Source organism: Pogona vitticeps, chromosome 3, assembly GCF_051106095.1.
Source record: "Pogona vitticeps strain Pit_001003342236 chromosome 3, PviZW2.1, whole genome shotgun sequence".
Taxonomy (NCBI): domain Eukaryota; kingdom Metazoa; phylum Chordata; class Lepidosauria; order Squamata; family Agamidae; genus Pogona; species Pogona vitticeps.
Window position 1 is genome coordinate 72,572,671 of NC_135785.1, and position 20,582 is coordinate 72,593,252.

A 20,582-nucleotide genomic window follows, 5' to 3' on the forward strand; every position below is an offset into this window, starting at 1 on the left:
GAGGTAGAGCTTGACTTGGAGACTCCTGAAGTTATAGTCCAAAAAATTAATTTTCCCAAGCTGACTAAGCTGCTATATGTCAATTGCTGCACTGGATGCCTGTCTCTGTGTTCAAAATGATGCGTACTTCTCTCTGAAGTCGTACGTTAGCTTTCTATTTGAAACATCCCATAATTTGCTATTACCATTGGAGGCCCTGTTTCATGTTACACCATCTAAGGAGACTAGGTGGACTGGTTCTCAGGATGGCCTTTCCAATACCAACACCCTGATTTTAAAGCTTTCTCCTGAGGGAGATAAGATGGACCCACCCACCCCCCATTTTGTTTTTGAAAGCCAGTAACAGCTATTCAACAAGATTTTAACATTTTGTCACTCTTTATTAATGTCATATTGAAATTTCATCATATAGTTTTTGCTCCTGAGTTTCGTCTGTATATAGTAAGGTATCCACAATTAGAAATCTGGCAAGCAGGTTCAGCCAAACATGCTTAGAGAGTTCTCTTAAAATCTCCACACTACATGTGAAAGATCTCCAATGGTGACAATGGGTTCTGGTGCAGGGCTTACATGCTTCTCTGCTATGAATGTAGCCCTTCAAGCATTTGGATAAATGCCAGAACATAGCTCCTACATATAAACTTTTAAAAACTGAAATTGAAAAATCAGACTCGGGAGCTCCAAACAGCTCTGGTTATAGTAAACAAAAATTCTAAACTGGAATAAAGAATGTCAAGCCCTCACTTTAAAATAAACTTATTCAGACAGAAGGCTTTCCAGCATAAGTGAAATTCTCCACTAACTAATGTTCAAAACCAAACCAAGTTTTAATAAAAAGAAGGAAATGCAAAGCTCGGTGTAGCATGAAATATCTCCAGAGACCTGTTTAGTGAAATTAACTAGTAGTTTAATAGAAAAAAAAAAGCTTGATATACGAGACTGCTCCAATTTCTTCATAGAAATTAACATTTCAATCCTGTTTTTATCTAGAAGTCATTAAACTGTGCAACATGAGTTATTGGAACTGTAGCAGAGAATTAACTCTATTCATCAAGTAAGTCCAAACAGTTTAGAGTGCATCTGTAATGAAAAAATAGCTCCACATTTCTATCTCTTCTCATTAAAGTAAACCAGTTTTCCCTCTCTCAGTATATAAAACTGTCTTCTCTTCATGTAATTTATATTACCATAAGCCAGCTCACATTCTAAACTATTACACGCCTCCAATTAATTTTTGCAGCTTTTCCCTGAAAATTTAATGAGATAGTAGTGTACAAACCTGCTGACTCCAGATTATATGTGTGCTTCCAATATTAATGTTGGCATAATAAAATAATCTGATAACATGCTTGATGGGAGAGCTTTGCACTATTGTGAGAGTTGTTAAGGCAATATGTAAACCTACTCAAATCATTTTATTTCTTTAAAAAAAGAATTAAAGAACTACAAAAGTTAACTAAAATTGCACTAATGGTTCCCAGTCAAACAGGAGAAAATTAAGATGTTTGCATTTCAAGCATGTATCCTCAGAGATTTTATTCAGTAATTTCTTTATCACTGTTTAAATATTATTTTAAAGGCACAGAGTTCCTGGATTTTTTAAACAAATCTTTGCTTTACTACCACTTGGTCTAAGTAGAACATTCAGATTTATTCATATTAGTTTATCCAGTCAGGAGACAGAAACATACTAACATAGTGATAACTACCGTAATCCTTTACTAGATTGTTTCTAGAGTACTTGAATAATTTGATATTTACAAATTATAATTTAATTTACATTGCATCTCCTGGACCAATATGCAAATCTAAATATAGTTACCCCATGCATTCCACATTCCCTTGTTCTGATCTGTGTTCCAAAAATTTGTATTCTGAGACACAAAATTGAGAAATTCAAGTTTTAATATACATTTAAACATATTTTTCTGGATTTTTAAAAATTGTGTGTTCGTGTATATGGGACTAGATGGACATGGATGAACAGAGGAGCTAAAAGCAGGTTGATTCATCTAAGAATAGTTGTTTTAAACAAGAACTAGTAAACTTCCACTCTCATCTACGGACCATTTCTGTCATGCTTTCCCATCACAGCTGTTATCTGATGCAGCCTGTAAGGAAAGCATTCAGAACCTCTGGCCATCCCCATATTGCTAGACACCAATTCCCATTAGTTCAAAATGTAAAATTTGATGGTCAGATATGATGGGAGCTATATAATAATAGCCGGAGTGGGCCGTGGAGAGCATGCAACCACTTCCATGACTACCCATTCAATTTTTATTTTTTACAAAATTGGGAATTTTGTAAACTAAAAAAATGTATTTTGCCCTTTAACAAACCAAAGTTTATTTTTAATTAGTACAAACATTTATGGGTAGTTTGAAGGCAAAACCATGGCAAAATTGACCTCCCACCCACAGAGACCCCAAGGGGACATTATAAGCTCAAACATTGGGGGGGGGAGTGGGACCCCAGAGGGCCAATGTGGCCGACAGGGAAGGGATTACGTGGATACTTGGACAATGCAATTTATCATTGTCCACTGAACTAACCATAGAATTCCTGTTGATGAGGGCCAAGAAAACTAGTCTTAAGAAATGCAGATTCCAAAGCAATTCTCAGCTTTTCTTTCCAGTGTTCTCCAAAGAAAAAGATGTTCCACAATGGAACAACATACAATTAGAGCTTCCAACTGTCAGCCTATGATTGCTAGCATCATTCAAATAACACAATTATCTTATTCTACCTGCAAATGTTCTCAATCTGACAGACAACTACACTAAACAAAAATTAAAAAATGTGTGCTGTTGTTTTTTAGAACACTGGACAAGTTAACAACACCACTTACACACAAAGATCACTGAAAGTGCCTGTAAACCACTGTTACAGGTAGAACATTGTAAAGGGTGCATTTCAAAAACATGAGCATTAAACAGGCAATTCATGGAATTCACAGGGTTCAATTATACCAACAAAAATGGCTAAGTGACATCCTTCTCTCTGTCTCATGTTCTGTTTCAAGCACAGAACAATTCCCCTTCCTTGTTTACAATAAAACTGTGAGTCACCCACTAAACCAGCAATTTGTATTTAATCCAGTGTATTCACTATGCAATCTATGGGCTGCTATCCAACTCATGAACTGCTGATGTAGCCTATTTTCCCAAAATGAAAGTGAGAACCTTCTCTTTTCTGTCCTCAAGTTTTATAACTAAACCACTCATACAGAAAGCTTAAAAAACCCTTCATCAACTACTTTTCTTGCCTACAAATGGCTCATTAGCAATATTTCCACACACTGACAAATAGAAGAAAAACATTGCACGAAGCAAGATAAACCCACTACAGTCCAATCTATTTCAGTTCCAGATATATTGGAAAAGTACTGGCTAATTGTTCTTAATGTTGGGTGTGTGGAATTCAAATACAGTAATGTTCCCTGCCCTGGTTGCACAAACACCTGTGCAAAATTTGAGATATTTCAATTCTGCAGATCTAAAATTTATTGGGCACTACTTACAGTACTCCCATGAATGTGCTGATTTTCTGAGATCATACATGAGGACATTTCTCCAAAGTGTCTTCCCGGGCGTAACATAACTCACAGCAATATTAGGCAGGTTGATTTTTACTGCATAACTAGACTAAAGTGCAATCTCATGTGCAAAATACATATGAACTCAGAAGCAAATTGAATTCAGTGATACTCATACAGTATCTTAGTATGCATTCCTTTCCTTATGGCAGGTTAACACCAATGCAGATTCGAGAAAGTGGTAATAACTTTAAGGAACTACCGATGAATGTTTAAGAAGAAAGTGCAAAAACAGGATCACAATAAAATATTTAAAAAAACAAAATTCGTGACTACAAAAGAATTATATAACTTTAATGTTGATAATGAAGAAAACTAAATTTGGTTAAGTTTTTCTATACCTTAATTTATCAACAATTAAACTGGAAAAACTAGAAGTCTGAGACTTGGAAGGGCAGCTATGAAAGAAATAGAAAATAACCTCTAGTGACTAAGGATGTGTTCTTGAAGAATGGGGGCAAGATCATCTATACTACACTATTCTGACTAATGAGTAAGAAATGATGTTGAAGGAAAGTGCAGGGAATACTTATTAAATATGAAAATAACATAAAATTGTGTGGAATAGCTAATACCTTAGAAGACAGGAACAAAATTCAAAAAGATCTTGATAGGCTTGAGTACTGGGCTGAAATGAACAGAAGGACATTTAACACGGATAAGTGCAAAGTTCTTCACCTAGGGGGGAAAAACATTCCAACTCATACCTGGCAGGGGAGATACCATGATCATGAAAGTGGTTTTCCCAGGGTGAGGCTCACTTTGGGTGTGCTGATCCCGGTGATTTCCCCAAATGTGGGAAAATCAACTGCACAATTTGTGGTAGTGGGGGACTGCGTTTGTGGTTTCCCCGATCTTTCTAGAATCACTCTTTCCCCTTCAGTCCTTGGCTGTTTTCACTGCCCTCTGCCATTTAAACTTGCTGCCATAGGCCTGTTGGCCCTGCTGGTTTTCTAGGTGAGCTCCAGGTGGCAGATCCTGGAAAGCCAGCAGTGCAGATGGCAGAGTGGTGAGGTCCAATGTGGCTGCCATGGCAAGCAGCCTGTGGTGCTGGTTCAGAGGCCTCCCAGCATGGCAGTGGGAGGCTTCTGGGTGGTGGTAGCTGAACCCTTTTTTACAGTATTCGCTCCATAAGACTCACATACTTCCCTCCCCCACTTTTTGGGGGGTAAAACTGCATCTTATGGAGCGAATACGGTGTCTTTCCAGGCTTGAGGTATCAGAGTTCTTTTTGTTTGTTTGCTTCCCTTTCCAAACATAGATTGCAGAAACTTGATACAATTTGGTGAATATTCATTTTCCTATAGTGAGCTTTAAATTCATACGATGCACCTACTCAGTATTTAGGAGGCCTTAGTTTAACTGCTGGAAAGCTCAAACGGAGGAATTCATACAGAAAACTGATCAACAGAATAAACACCCTTCTGTCTGTCAGTGACCATGTGCTGACATGAACAGGCCTCAACTTGCCCTTTCAGTTTTGTCTCTGCAAAAAACCTGTTAAATGTCGGGGAGGGGAGGGACTAAATTTCATAACGTATCTTAATACAAAGGACAGGTTCAACAGAACTGAATACAGCTTCAATTTTTAAATAGTGCAACAGCCTTCCAACCTCTAGTGCAAAAGCTGAAGTCCAATTGTACTTACACATGCTATAGGTCTCCAGGTTGTTTAGTATCCTAATTTATTCTAAAAGGTATAGAATTAATATACTGACAATAATTGTTTATATTTATTTTCCTCCATATCCCACTGCTTTAGAAAAAGTTTGACATCGTATTTTCCCCCTACCACCTTGTTATTTTAGGATCATGCACCAAACTAAACCTATTTCATATTCAATCTTTATAATATCTACTTAAACAATGTTTAAAGATCGCAGCACCTCACCTTGATAGGACTTGAGAAGTACATATTTAATTTTTTTAAGATACACATTTCTAGTCTTCTTTACTATCTCTCCGGCCTTGCACACAGTACCAGGTAGCAAATCAAAATCTGCATTTAAATAGAATATTTTTGATGTATGAAAACTGGGAAGTCTCAAGGTAACATTCTTCATATGTTAAAAACACATTTAAAATAGTAGACTTTTAAAAATTTATTGGATATTTGAAGTTGTCACTCTATCACTTTTATTTTAAAAAATTCAATTTCCCAACACATTGTTTGCTACAAGGAACGTTCCTTTAGAAAAAAAGTGTAATATTTCAGCATTCTATCAATTTTATTTTGAAAAAAAGACCACATTCACCCAAGTCTTGTAAATCACTGTTGTTCATAATTCTAGCCATTATTCAGTGTGAAATTCAAGCAGTTGGAATTCATTAACATAAGTTGTTACAAATCTGCATTTTTAGACTTTGTCATAAAATACAGATGACCAGATTCACTGACCTGAATCTAATAGTCTTTCATGCGAAATGGCCTTGTTAGACGGCTTCTCCTAACCCTTGTCTTTTTTATGGTCCGAATAAAGATGCCACTTGCATTCTCAGCCACTGACCGGGTCACAGTGAGGGAAAGCGAACTACTGAAGCATCACTGATGCTATGCTTGTATTTTCAGAACACAAATGGTTGCCAGTAGGCTCTGGTCCAACAGGATTCACTTTAGCATCACATAAAACTGTTACACTAAAGAAAAAGAACATCATCTAAACAGATGTCCTGAAGGAGGGTCTGCAAATCCATCAAATCCTCTCCTGCTACTGTGAGGGCTACTTCATGTGACAACTGTGATAGTGCGGATATGAGCACAACCATGTGTTCCCAGCAACAGACCCACAATGCAGTTTTACAATATACATCATAAAATATCTGTACATACATACTTGAGATTAAGTGCCCTGTTAGGGTTGTCGATAACATAAACACACAAATCCAGCACAAGATACCTTGTCACCTATGAACATGCAAAAAGATGTGATTCCTTCCCTCCCATGTTCAGTGCATTTGAGATTTCAGACTGCTTAAAGGAATCCAGAATGTTATATGGCAAATGTTATACAACCCCTGGAATCAAGAAATAACAGTTAGTAAGCTGTCATCAATAATCTGTTGCCTGAAGGGATACCCTCATATTGCCTAGTTGCAAAGCAAGACCTGGGCATTTAAGTACATCTGTTTTTTACATAATGGCTAAAATTCTGCTGAGTAAATTATACCTGCCTAATAGCAATGACAGCTAGCTGGATAGCTCAATGGTTTAGGTAGAGCCAGAGGGTTGGGAATTCAGTTCTCCACTGTGCCTCCTGCGAGTAGAACCAACCTGTGTGGCACTGGGCAAGCTGCACAGTCCCAGGGTAACCACCGAAGAAGGGAATGGGAAACCCCTTCTGAATATTCTCTACCTGGAAAACCCTGAAAAAGGTTGCCATAAGTCAGAATTGATTTGACAGCACATTATTACTAACAGTGACAGTACTTGCAAGGGGAGAGGGGAGTCTCCCAGTAACTTAATTAACATTCCTGCCTTGATCTCAAGAGTTCCAATCAGTCTCAGTGTGGGATAGCTGGGTGAGCCCCAAGATCTAGCTATTAATATTCTAGCACTTGTCATAAAATTGGAAATCAATTCCTTTGAGCAATAATCAAGTTCTTTCTTATCAAAAATTGACAAAAAAGCAATTTTAGAATTAAATTCGATATCTTTTCCAAATATATAACATATTTCCTTAAAAATCAGTTTCCAAAATTTCTGAATCCATTTACACTCCCACCACATATGGTAATACGTGCCAATTTCTTCATCACATTTCCAACAGGCCTTAGAATACTCTGAATTTATGTTGTTTGATCTATTAATAATACTATTTTGCTATACAAAGGGCTAGTGGAAGTACACACTTAACAGCAAGAGGAGTGTCCATTTCTAACTACTGGCAAATACACTTTTCTCCAAAGATGAAAGAATGGTTGCACAGGACATGGGGCATGGCAACATTGTACAATGTATTAGAGTTGCAGTAGTGGACAACATGATAACTGTTTTATAGAGACGTGGTTTCCATTTATGCACAATTGGAATGACCAAGTCTAATATAAAATAGACCCATGTACACTTCCTTGTATGATGCAACAGATTTGGAAATACCATTTTGCTATATAAAAGGTCACAAAAACAAGCAATGATAAAACCAAATCATAAATGGAAATACTATTTTTCTGTTTAAAAGGGGTGGGTGGGAACAAAGCCAAAACCAAACCAGGAATGTCCATATGTAGGTGGACATCAGGCACATGAAGAAAGGAATTCCATATAATGTAATATAACTGTCTGCATTCCATATGGATGATAAATACAGTATGAATTACATTTCAAGGATACATTATCATTCAGAATGATAAACAGTTTGTCAAACTTCTAATTACACGATCAATAGAGGGGCTTTCTAAACACCTTTAATAACATAATTATTTTAAATAAGTTAGGCGTCATATGAAATCAGCTTCACCAACATTTCTTCTCCTACAATGTAAGGCACTTGGACAGGTTTTTATATTTAATCCAAACTGAAAAAAATTCTTTGTGTAGTTTTAGCCAAGTGTTCCCAAATGTAGCCTGGTTACTCTTCTACTCAATGCCCATGATTACAACCATCTACAGGTAATGGAACTACACTGGGTAAATAATAAAAGCCCTGTTTCTTAGAAAACGATGAATGGTTGATATCTTTTCAAATCTAAATCACAGCTCACACCTCTTATCCTGAAAATTTTATTAGTGAAAGTAACTTTCCCCCTTATGACTTTTCACTTCCAGCAGACTCTATTCCTTTTTTTTCCTCACTTTTCAGAGAAAAGTACTTAAGATCATTCCCAACTGCTAGATCATCTTATAGGGTTTTCCAAATGCAGGTTGTTCACTAATGTTGTAAGTAGCCACAAACTGCACTGACTAGTTGATTAGAAGGCCACGATTTGCCCCAGCACCTCTGAAAAACTGAAAAGTGTTGGAATCTAGACAACTATGCATCCAACTGCCTGTGCTCATGTTCAGGCTTTGATAGCGACTTAGTTTCCATAAAAATCCAGCCTGATGGGGCTCAACGAATACGAGCAAAAGCAAGTTGGCATAGCTCTTGAATGTTTACTGAAGGCAAACAGCATGAAACCTCCGCTTCTCTTCTCTCTTCATCTTACTCTCTGGGTCTCTTAGTACTGTATCTTGATTGCTTGGTACAAATTAGACTGTATTTCCAGCAGTGAAAAAAAATGAGAGAGACCTATCCACGCAGAGCCCGGCATATGTAAGCAGCCAACTGATCTGTATCCGTTTCTGAACATCATGGATTTGAAAATTTGTATTTTGCTGTGTAAAAACCAATAAGGAAACAAAGAAACTTCAAAGGACTCAAGAGACCTGGGTATGAATCTTTGTTCACTGAAATCCTTAAGCAGAACAGTCCCACACAGTTGGTCCATTCTGTCCATTTATATCCCATCACAAAACTCCTGCATCAGAGATAGAACCTCTTGGACCTGCTTAGTTTTGGTACAGTGGATGCAGCATGGACCTTCAAACCATGGCATGGTGGTGCCACACCCTGCAAAAGGTTGTGTCAAATAAAGCGTATTAGTCTTATTAATGCTAATTAACTAGCATTAATTACTGCTGTAATGAAATTTTAAAAGCCACTTTCCAAGACTGTGAACCACAACAAAGAGTAGTTTTACAACGCTGCTTGCATAAAATAACATATCTGACATGTGTATTCCTATTGCAATATTCTGCCTAGTACAGAGATGTAGCAATCATTTAAAAACACGGTGAAATAAGACGTGTTTTCTAACAGGTGTCATGTTTTGTTGAAAGTAATACACAGAAAAGAGAAGAAAACATGTCAACTCTGGTCAAAGAAAATTCAATCACATTTCTCTATAATTTCTCTAACCATTAAAATAAAATGACTAATTTACCAATGCCATCTTAATCTATTTACTTTCAGCCAACAGAAGTGCCTGTTTATTTAAAGCAAAACAAAATCAAGGGTATTTTAGCACTTTAAAGACCAATGAATTCTCAATGTGAGCTCATTCAGTCTACAATCCAATTCTTGAGACATATTCAAGGTAAAGGATCCAGTGTTTCATTTTGCCTCATCTAAGGTTACAATTCTGAATAGTTATTTAACACTGATCTAAACACTTCAATCAATACAGTGGTGCCTCGACTTATGACCATAATTCATTCCAGAAAATGGTCGTAACTTGAAACAGTTGTAAGTTGAAGCACCATTTCCCATAGGAATGTATGGGAATGGCATTAATCCATTCCAGCATTTAAAAAAAACCACTGCAAAAAAAATAATCACCAAACAAACAAAGCCAGTACCAATGGGATGCGATGGGGCTGCAAAAAATAAGCACACACACCAAAAAAGCATTGCAAGCCCCATCGGAAGGCAACGGGGTTGCAAATAAAATACAATTAAATAAAATAACACAAACAAAGCCAGTCCCACTGGAACGCAATGGGGCTGCAAAAAATAAGCACAAGCACACACACACACACACACACACACACACACACACACACCAAAAAAAGCAAGCCCCACTGGAACACGATGGGGCTGCAAAAAAAAAAAAAGCAAGCCCCATTGGAACGTGATGAGGCTGCAAAAAATATCACCATAAAACAAAACAACACAGCACAGAAACATAACCCCCCCAGCCCAAACCCACCCTGCAAAACCCTGTAAATGTACTCACCCAGGAGCAGAAAGCAGCACCAGGCAGTTTGACGCCTCCTCTGATGCACACACTCTAACTGTTGGGGCGAAAGAGCTACTTTGAATTCCCCACCTTTTTACCTGGTCTTTTCTGGTTGCAACTTGAAATAGTCGTATGTCAGGACATTCGTAAGTCAAGGCACCACTCTACTTTTTTTCTAAAGAATTCGTAAGTGAAATAACACAGCAAGCAAAATATAGAAGAATGATGATGGTGGGGGAATCCTTTTATATCACAAATGATACTACATTTACAATTTTAATTTTTTTAATTTATTCAATTCTTTACAAAACCTCCAGTTTATGAATGTGGGATATTTTGCTTCTCAATCCACAATTCAAAACACCAGGGAATGACCCAATATTGCTGCACAATATACTGCCAGTCTTGCCAATACGTCAAGTTTTACATAGCAAAGGCAGATTAAATGTTTCCAACACTAATGGCTGCACTCAAGGTGCTCTACAGCAGTGGTCCCCAACCTTGGGCCTCCAGGTGTTCTTGGACTACACCTCCCAGAAGCCTTCACCACCACCTCTGCTGGCCAGGATTTCTGGGAGTTGAAGTCCAAGAACATCTGGAGGCACACGGTTGTGGACCACTGCTCTACAGGATACCCTCTTGTGCTAGATACCATTCACAAGGTGAAACCAAGCAAGGAAAAATCCCAGAAGCTAACTCTTGTTTTTATCAGTTAACCACTTTTCACCCAAACACAAACCAATTGTCAGGGCTGTTTTTTTTCATAAGAGTGAACAAGATATTTAACTATGCACTCCCACATATTTCTACCCAGAAGGAAGTCCCATTAAGTTTAATCAGCCCTTGAAGCAGATACATAGCTAAAGCTGAAGACATTTAGAGATGCAAATACAGGGCACTGTATAAAACTAGAGAGCTCAAAATAATATTTATAAAATTTAAATTAAGTTTTTTATATCAAGCTGTTTGGACTCTGTGGAATTTCTGAAAATCCAATATTTTTTCTATCTGTTTTCAATAATGATGATGACAACATGCCATCCAGTCAGTTCTGACATAGTGGACCTTTTCAGGATTTTCCAGAAAGAGAATACTCAGAAGTGACCATCCCCTTCTTCTAGGGGCACCCTCAGACCGTGTAGCTTGTCCAGGGTGACACAGGACGGCTATTCTTGCAGAGGCACAGTGAACTCCCAACCTCTGGCTCTGAAGTTAGATACCTAAACTACTGAGCTATCCAGCCATCTTCTGTTTTATTAACACATAAAAAGTAGAAATCAAAAGGGGGGAGGGCAGATTAAATTAAGAGATCGAGAAATGTGTGCACGTGTGTGAAGTAAGCAATGACTCAAGAAGGCCCAATCATAACTCATTGGTCAGACCATAAATTTTAGGGAATTGATGCAGCACTCTAAACATGTGTTTCCAATATTCATCAACATTTCAGTTAGATAAAGGTAAAGGTTTCGTCCAGTCGTGTCCGACTCTAGGGGGTGGTGCTCGTCCCTTCTCCAAGCCATAGAGCCAGCCTTTGTCCGAAGACAGTTTCCATGGTCACGTGGTCAGCACGACTAGACATGGAACGTCGTTACCTTCCCACCGTGGTGGTACCTATTTCTCTACTCGCAATACATGCTTTCAAATGGCTAGGTTGGCAGGAGCTGGGACAAGCAACGGAACGCATGGATTCGATTTTATGACTACTGGTCTCCTGACTTTGCAGCACAGAGCCTTCTGCGGTTTAACCCCCAGCGCCACCACGTCCCTATTAGTTACTTGTAATTAAAACTGGCAGACCAAATCACTGATTCGATTGCAGGATAGCCCATGAAGAAGCAACGTGCCGTGCCCCATTGCTGAATCATTCTTCCATTGACCTTCTAGCCCCTGATATTGTGAATGGCTTTTTACAACTCCAAACCATCTCTCTCCACAGTTTGAATCAATATTCTCTCTTAATTTTCAGCCCCACTAGGCTGAAAATTACGTATGTGTGCAGCAATGCCCCCTCATGGGGTTCTGTCGCAACTGGGAACCAAAGGGGCTGAAAACAATAGCTGTGGGTGTGTGAAAGAGGAGGAGCCCTCCCTGGAAAGGGGCAGAGTTGAACTTGTGGTGCAGGCACACACCTTAGAGGGAACCTTGGTTTGGATATACCGTTCATGAAAGAAAAAGCTACATTCTCTGAATCAAGATGTGTCCCTCTGGTTCCAAATGAATGTAATCAAAGCTAAGGCATGGTAGAAAGTTGTCTGTTTCAGAACACAGGTGAATTCAGCCTTGGCTGAGAACTACCCTTAGGAATCTCTCTGGTCTGGAATTTGATGCCTCTGATCAATATTAGGGAAGGATTTTAAAAAGAAGCCAAATCAAAACCAATAGCCATAGTAGGTTTCATGCGGTCTTTGACTCATCTAAAGCTGCAATCGGAACCTCAACTCCATTCATTATATTCCAGTGAAAAGTGCATAAATGCTGTCACAAATTAGGTGTAGGAAAATAAGCATTTTCTCACTTCATAATTCTTTCTGAACAGATCTAGAAAAATGTTTTAACACTGCTAAGTCAGAGGCAAGCAACTTGGGGTGCTCCCAATGTTGTTGCAATTCCCACCAGTACTAGCCAGCACAGCCAAATGGTGGCAAATGATGGATGCTCAAGCTCAGTAAGATCAGGAGCCTCACATTGGCCACCCCCACTCTATTCCGAGGTGTGGCAACTGGAAAAAGTTTTCTGCCTCCTCAAAAAGCAATTGATGCGTATACAAAGATCCCACAAATAAATTTGATTCAAACTAGGATATATTTAAACCCCAACTTTCTATACAGATTGAGTATTGTTCATCAACAGTACCAAGTTCTCAAACCCAGAAATCATCACTTGAGCAATGCCATAAAAAAGAAGCCAATCTTCAGATTCTCCCTCCTATACTGTGGTTGTGATTAAAGAGAGTATGTTCCATAATTTCATAATTCTGTGATTTTTTTTCCATAGGAAAAAATAAAACATTCTAATAAAAGTCAAAGGTTTTTTTAAAAAAATCTAAAAAGAGGAAGCCAGTAGTTTACAGTAATAAATAAATGCATCAACATACATCATAAAACTGTATATGAGCATCCTTAGAAAAGCAGAATCCCAGCTGCAGTAGACCTCTAGCTGTTCCGTTTCAAGGAACTGCAAGTTACACCCACTCTGCAGGAAATAACATCTGGAGGAACTATAAATGAGAGTGGACCATCACAATCTGTACTAAATTAGAAAATGCCAAATGCTTCTTTCTAGTCTTGCTCAGGAACAAATGTCCACTCTTTCCTAATAATTCCTGGCCTAATCAAATCCAAAGGCTGAATATCACTACTAGTGAACGGGGTAGGTGTCACTATTTACAGCGGGGTCTTGACTTACGAACGGCTCGACATACGAACGTTTCGACTTACGAACTGCTCTCATAGGAATATATGGACTCGACTTACGAACTTAGATTCGAGTTACGAACTCTTTTTTCCCTTTTTTTTAAAAGCTAAGTCATCTTAGGTTAAAAGGAAAAAAGAAAAAATATCCCCCTCTAGTGGCAGAAGGCGGAATAGCAGCTTCCCATTAGTTTCTATGGACGAAAAGAGCAGATATGGATTAAATGATTTTCAATGCATTCCTATGGGAAATGCAGATTCGACTTAAGAACTTTTCGACCTGAGAACTGCCTTCCAATACGGATTAAGTTCGTAAGTCGAGACCCCACTGTATCTCACTTCTTTCCCATTTTGACAATTATAAAGATATTTTCTTTTATCCTCACACAAAAGAATTCCAAGTTTCGTTTCTCTGCAGAATTCACACAGAACTAAACCTACATTGTATGGCAGGCAATGTTACTTCAAGAGTTGCAAACAATGTTGCAGTCCTTTGCCACCTAAAGGATTTTTTCTACCCCTAAAATATGACTGGTACAAAATCTGTCCCACCAAATCTGTTACCCTTCTGCTACTGGTGGTTCCCCCCCACCAAACAAACTTTTTTTGGTGAACCATAATGCTATGAAGCTCTCTCTGAGCTGGTTCGATTCCAAGGGAAGGAATGAAATTCATGAGTTCAGGAAATTTAAAATTAACCTAACTGCTAACTCTCAGGCCACTGATGGGTGTCCTACTAGCATTTGCTTAAGATTTATGTAAATTTCTGTGGCTAACTGACAAAGTGTCAGGGTACATCTCAGTTGTGTAATCAGGTACAGAATGACTGAGATACTCCTGGCACCTTATCAATTAGCTGCAATTAGTCATAGAAAGTTATACAAATATAATAATAATATAACTTCAGAGCTGAAAGGGATCCTATGGATCATCAAGTCCAACCCCTGTCAAGGAGACACAGTGGGGATCTGAATTCCCAATCTCTGGCTCTACAGCCAGATACTTAAACCACTGACACCAATATAATTCTGGCAAAAAGGCTGGCATACTCATTAAGTCCAAAAACACTACAAAACACATTCAATGCATTTTTTTTTAAATCTTGGTGGATGTAACTCCATGGTACACTCACACTCAAGAAAGTTAGCCCTGATAGGCTCAATATAGTGGATATTGGGATTAATCTAGATCAGCCATTATCAACCGGGGGTGGTCATATGCCCCCCTGGGGGCTCTGGCACATTTGAAGGGGGCCACAGAATGGAAACTATTCTTCACATACCACCTTATAAGGCTTCTTATGTGACTTATACAATCCAGATTCACACTACATGTCTTTCATACTGTATTCATGGTTGTGGCCAAAAAAAGATTGAGAATGGTTCATCTAGATGGCAGATAACACAGTAAGAGGGAGAACAGGTATCTTCTTTTGAAAGGGGCGGACATTTGTGGAGAAACATTCAATATGAACATTTATTTTATCTGTGCAAGCTGTTTAGGGCTTTATAGGTTAGAACCATTACTGTGAATTCTGCCTGGAAATGGATCAGCAGCCAAGTGGGGCTGCTGTAAGAGGGGGATTCGTGTGATCCAGCAAATATGTGTTCAGTCCCAGTTACCAATCTAGCTGCTGCGTTTTGTAGCCACTGAAGTTTCCTGACACTTTTCATAGACAAGTGTCCAGATACAGCCTAGCTACAACCCACTACAAACTAAGCACAATTTTGCCACCCTCTCTGAACATAAATCCAGCAAACGTATGCCAGCTGGTGAAGTAAACAATGACAATGAGCTAAATGCACACTTTGATTTATTGGGTGGAAGCTCTCAGTATTCATCATACAAACAGTAGTCTGTGCAGTGGTTGACCATATAATCCATGACACATAATAAGGAACTCAATTGCTGGGGTTGTCTGATGATCTACAGGCCAACACCGCTTCAAACAATCACAACACTTTTTCAATCAAGGATCTCTGCTTGCAGATATTCTATTGAGGGGTCTGTGCATTCTCCAGTCCTTGCCTAGAGGCATTTCTTTTCACAAAGTAGTATGTGCATGGCACTCTGAAAACCCAACATCTTTCCTCTAAAATTGAAGACAATTGCTAATATTTGTCGTAAGATTTAAAAAAGCTGTTGGAGTATCCAAACAAAAATATGACATCTTTACGGTTCAATGTTTTAACACATTATAGCATTTATAAAAACAATTTTTTAAAAATAATCAGACAATTCTTTTATGCACAGAGATTTGATATTCTTTACACATTAGCACATTTTCCCCTGCTTAACATTATATCTTCTGCCATTTATAATTAATTTTAACAGCTTCTGCAACTTATCCCACAGGTTGTTGCTGTTTCTTTTAAACAGTGTGCTGCTGAGAAATTGATTTGTTTTCTCTGTATGCCGACAGAAATCACATTATAAAATATGCATAAATGTCATTTCTTGGGCTGCTTCTGAGGATTAGCACACAATAAAAGCTTACTTTTAACACATTCACCATGAGCACAAAGAAGAAAAGTGGGGGTGTGTGTGTGTGTCAAAATAAAATGTAATGCATCACAAACGATGACGTACTTTTCGGAGTCTACTTAACCAATAAAGGCAAGCATCCTCGCATTCCTGGAATCAAGAAACAAATTCCACAGGTGATTTCTAATCCACTAAAGCCTCTTCTCTTTTTATTTGCTCTCTAAACAGCTGACCCAACAGATGAGATGCTACAGCATACTCCACAGCTTAGGGAGAACCTTTAGTCAACCAAACATGAATTGTAACCTTGTATTTTGATTCTACAATTTGGACTGGAAAAACGGTTTCTTCTTTCCAGTCAGATGGGATAATGACAGGATCTAGACTTTGTTTACCTTTCTTTGTGAAACATGTCAAAGCTTGCTTGCTTAAGCTTTCTGGATTTTACTAAGTTTATTTCCTGGACTCATCGGAGAAGATGCAATATTGACACTTATGACTCATATCTGACACAAAAATCTGTTTGTCTGGACTAATAAAATTAGTCCCATATGTTTATCATGTGATTCCTACCCTGTGGTGTGATGCTCATCATGCTGGGATGAAAGGAAAGGTAGAGGAACCCCTTGCCCCAATGTCAGCCGCACAGGATCATACATGAACTCTGCCTCCTCTTTGATGAGCAGGGACCTACACCTATTCAAGCATTTTCTGATACATTTTAAGTACAATTGGGGAAAAGGCATTCGTCTAGCCTCCTACATGACTGCTCCTGCTATCTGGAGACCTATATTATGAAGACGGATTCCTCCACTACAGGCTGTCTACATGCAACCAAGATGCGCCCTAACACCTCATCAATTAAGCACAGCACGTTGCACAAACACAAAAACAGCAACAGAATTCTGTCCAATAATAATCAATGCAACATGCCATTATACCTACATATTATATGCTACCATGACATATTCTGAAATATCAAACATAGAAGTCTAGGAGCAGAGAGTCAGGTTGTTTCTACAGAAGCAATAAGGCTGACAAATCCTCCTTGGCTACTAAGATGCTGTCATCTCATCAGTTCTTCAAATCTAATATTTAACTAGGGGATACCACAGTTTTTCAAACATATTCATCTGTGCTTGAGTTTGGGAAACCAAACAGATTGTAATTTATTTACTGTTTTGATTGCATTGTACACATTTATGCTTTTCGCCACCCGTCACAATTTCTCACACACATGTACAGGTAATTTACAAATATAATAAGATCTACTGTATTTCTGCAAAAGATTAGCATCTCACCCTGCTGCTCTGCCACACACATATCATAAACAGAATAGAAACGCAGACACGAGGAAACGGTCTGAGATACTGTAGAATATACACATCACTTGTCATGAAAATAATCCATTTTAAAAGCCACTCAGCAGGATAATGTTATAGAAAGAACAAGCAGAGACCACTACATTTAAACTTGCAAAACTGGTTTAGTATACAATGGAGTGGAACAGAACTGGATACAAATTGAGTGGGATGCAAGCAAGAGCATCCTGGAAAACAACAAAGTTTGCCTGGAAACACAAATCAATTTCTACTTAACAGAATTGAAGCACAATAGTTCTTTCAGATGGTTGTCATTAAAATCAGTCTTAGCAGCACCATACAATCTATATACACAATGGACAGAAGATAAAATACCATCTAACACTAGTGTCCCTTTTACAACATGTAGGCTTGTAAACTCTGAACTCTGCTGAGTAATTATTTCTCAACAATTTTGTCAAAAATGTTCACCTTGTGCTCCATTATTTCATCATTCCACTTTACAGAACCTGAGTACCACTGCTTTCAGTGCTACGTAGCTTGTCCCTGCTCTTAACAGCTACTTCAGTGCCATTGCTCCAAGAATAAAGAAAGTAGTTCTCTTTCTGATAAGCCAGCAAAAACACTAACTCTTGTTCCTTCAGGTAAGTATCTTTCCCAAGCTCCTCTTGGCTCTCTAAACCATCCAATTTAGATCAATCTAACAAAGGTTGTGTCTAATGCTTGATTGTTCATCCTCCTGTACTCATACGACTGGCTTTTCAGGATGAAGAACTGATTAATACATGGAGGTCTTGGCCAATCAGGGTGGGGGGGGGGGAAATCAATTATTTTTTTAAAAAATCAAATTGATTTAAATCACAATTTAAATACAAATTTTTTTTTATTTAAATTGTCAAAAAAATCCAATTTTGTTTAAACCATAATTTAAATCAATCTGATTTAAATCAAATTCACCCTACGGCCAATGACTTTGACTGTCTAGGAAAGGGGCTATTGACAGATGACATTCAATTACCCAAAGGTTATCAGTCTACTACCCAATTGGTCATGACACTATGAACTAATACTATCAGATGTTTGTTTTCAAATGGCCAAATCAACCTTACAAGTAAAACTATCAAACAGATCAGTGACCAATTCCAACTCTGTTCTATGAACAATTAACTGCATGCATATCAAGTTAATTCTGATATGGCAACCCTTCCTTGGGACTGCCCAGGCATGAAGTAGTTTCCAGTCCTTCTTCTGCAGGCACTCTGGAGCCATGTGCCTTGCCCAAGGCCACACTAGCTGGCCGTTTTCTGAGGAGGCACAGTGAGGAACTGAATTCCTGACCCAACCCACTGAACTAGCAAGCCACTTCTAAAAATCTATTTTACCATCAATGCATCACATAACACAGCATTAACAAGCACTAACTGCTAGTTTATTTTTCATCTCTCTTAAACTGTGCACTTCATTCAGACCTTCAAGGAGTGGGGTTGCCATGTAAGCCTTTTGTAGCAAAAAGCTAAGTCTTAAAGCAAAGCAAAGCAAAGCGTGCTGCTTATATACTGCCCCATAGTGCTACAAGTACTCTCTGGGCGGTTTACAGGTTAATTATGCAGGCTACACATTCCCCACCCCCAGCAAGCTGGGTACTCATTTTACTGACCTTGGAAGGATAGAAAGCTGAGTCAACCTTGAGCCGGCTACCTGGTACCTTAAATACCAGCAAGCTCAATTTCTGCCACATTATAAAGAGGGCTTACAGTATAATTAAAATATGTTGGCATTTACAATGCCAGTGATCTCTCTGTTGTTCCCATTAAGACTGATTCCTAATGAGACTACAATCTCCTCACAGTATCTTGTAAACAGTATACAACACAGTATCTACAACTGTGCTATGATGACTATGAAAGACATGAATGAACATGAATGACAATGTAGGTTTTCCCGTGACAATGTTCAGTAACTGGTGAAATGACTCCTCACAGGGAGATGCCCTCCCCATAGTTTACGACTTCTTCTGAGGCTCTTGTCTTCTGAGATCTTTGTTTGACTGGAATGCAGTCTCTTCTGGGGCAGCACCCTAGCAAATTTCATCCCAAGGGAGGTTAGACTAGCTTCATTCGTAATGACATTTAGGCATGCACAAGAAAGGTCATAGGGATGAATGAGATTAAAGGACCTGCATTTGTTTTTTTAATTAGGGAGGCAAAAAATTTTACTGTTTTAAATTGTGTTTTAGTGTATTTTGTTATTATTTTGTTCTTGCTTTTGTTTTGCAAGCATGTTGTTTAAGCTGTAATCTTTTCATATGTAGAAAAATGGAGGGAGCTCTCTTAAGGCCAAAAAAAAAAAGGAGGTACACAATATATTCACATTTGCCAGGCATGTAAACAGCCAGCTGCATGACTGCCAGACGTGTGTGTGAGAATTACCTTCAAGGGATAAGAAAAAAAGATAATTTTACAAAAATATAAACAGGTAACACAAGAAAAAAATGAAGTTTATAACAGAAAACATTTCAGAACAAGCATCATTTAAAGAACAAGAGCCTCTTTTGAAGGGCCCATGGCATTTAAAATTGTAGTATTCACCCTTAATATATTAGTCTTTTGGAAGTGCTGATTGAACATGAGTAAAAAACTGACTGAACACATAAGCAAAAAAGGGGGGGCTCCCTGCACCAAGATAGATATCCACAATAGGAAAGCCTTTATATACCCAGCTGTGCAGCACTTCCAAATTAATATAAGCCTTAGCATATACATGCAAAGTTTCACATTCAAAACCTTCCCTTACAAAAGTTTCCATGAATACATAGAGATCTCAGGACATGGCTAAAAATGTGCAGACCTCCCAAGGGAGGGGCCTCAAAGCTGTTCTCCACCTCCCCAACTAGAAAAACTGGAAACATTTCAGAATGTAGAGTTGAGGAGGAGTCAAAACTACATTTCTTTTAGATTGAATGAAATGCTTCTTAAGCAAGGTTTTCCTTCCTCAAAATGCCAGGAACTGGCTTGACATATAAAGACAGCTCACAGAACTAGGGAATAATTC

General features: G+C 38.4%; 1 protein-coding gene and 1 pseudogene across 5 annotated transcripts in view; one reads left to right on the forward strand and one right to left on the reverse strand.

The window, feature by feature from the left end:
• The window catches only part of CTBP2 (C-terminal binding protein 2), a 254,425-nt gene that overhangs the window by 180,371 nt on the left and 53,472 nt on the right, over positions 1-20,582 (reverse strand). The window lies entirely within an intron of this gene.
• LOC140706295 (U1 spliceosomal RNA) lies at positions 4,298-4,452 on the forward strand (annotated as a pseudogene).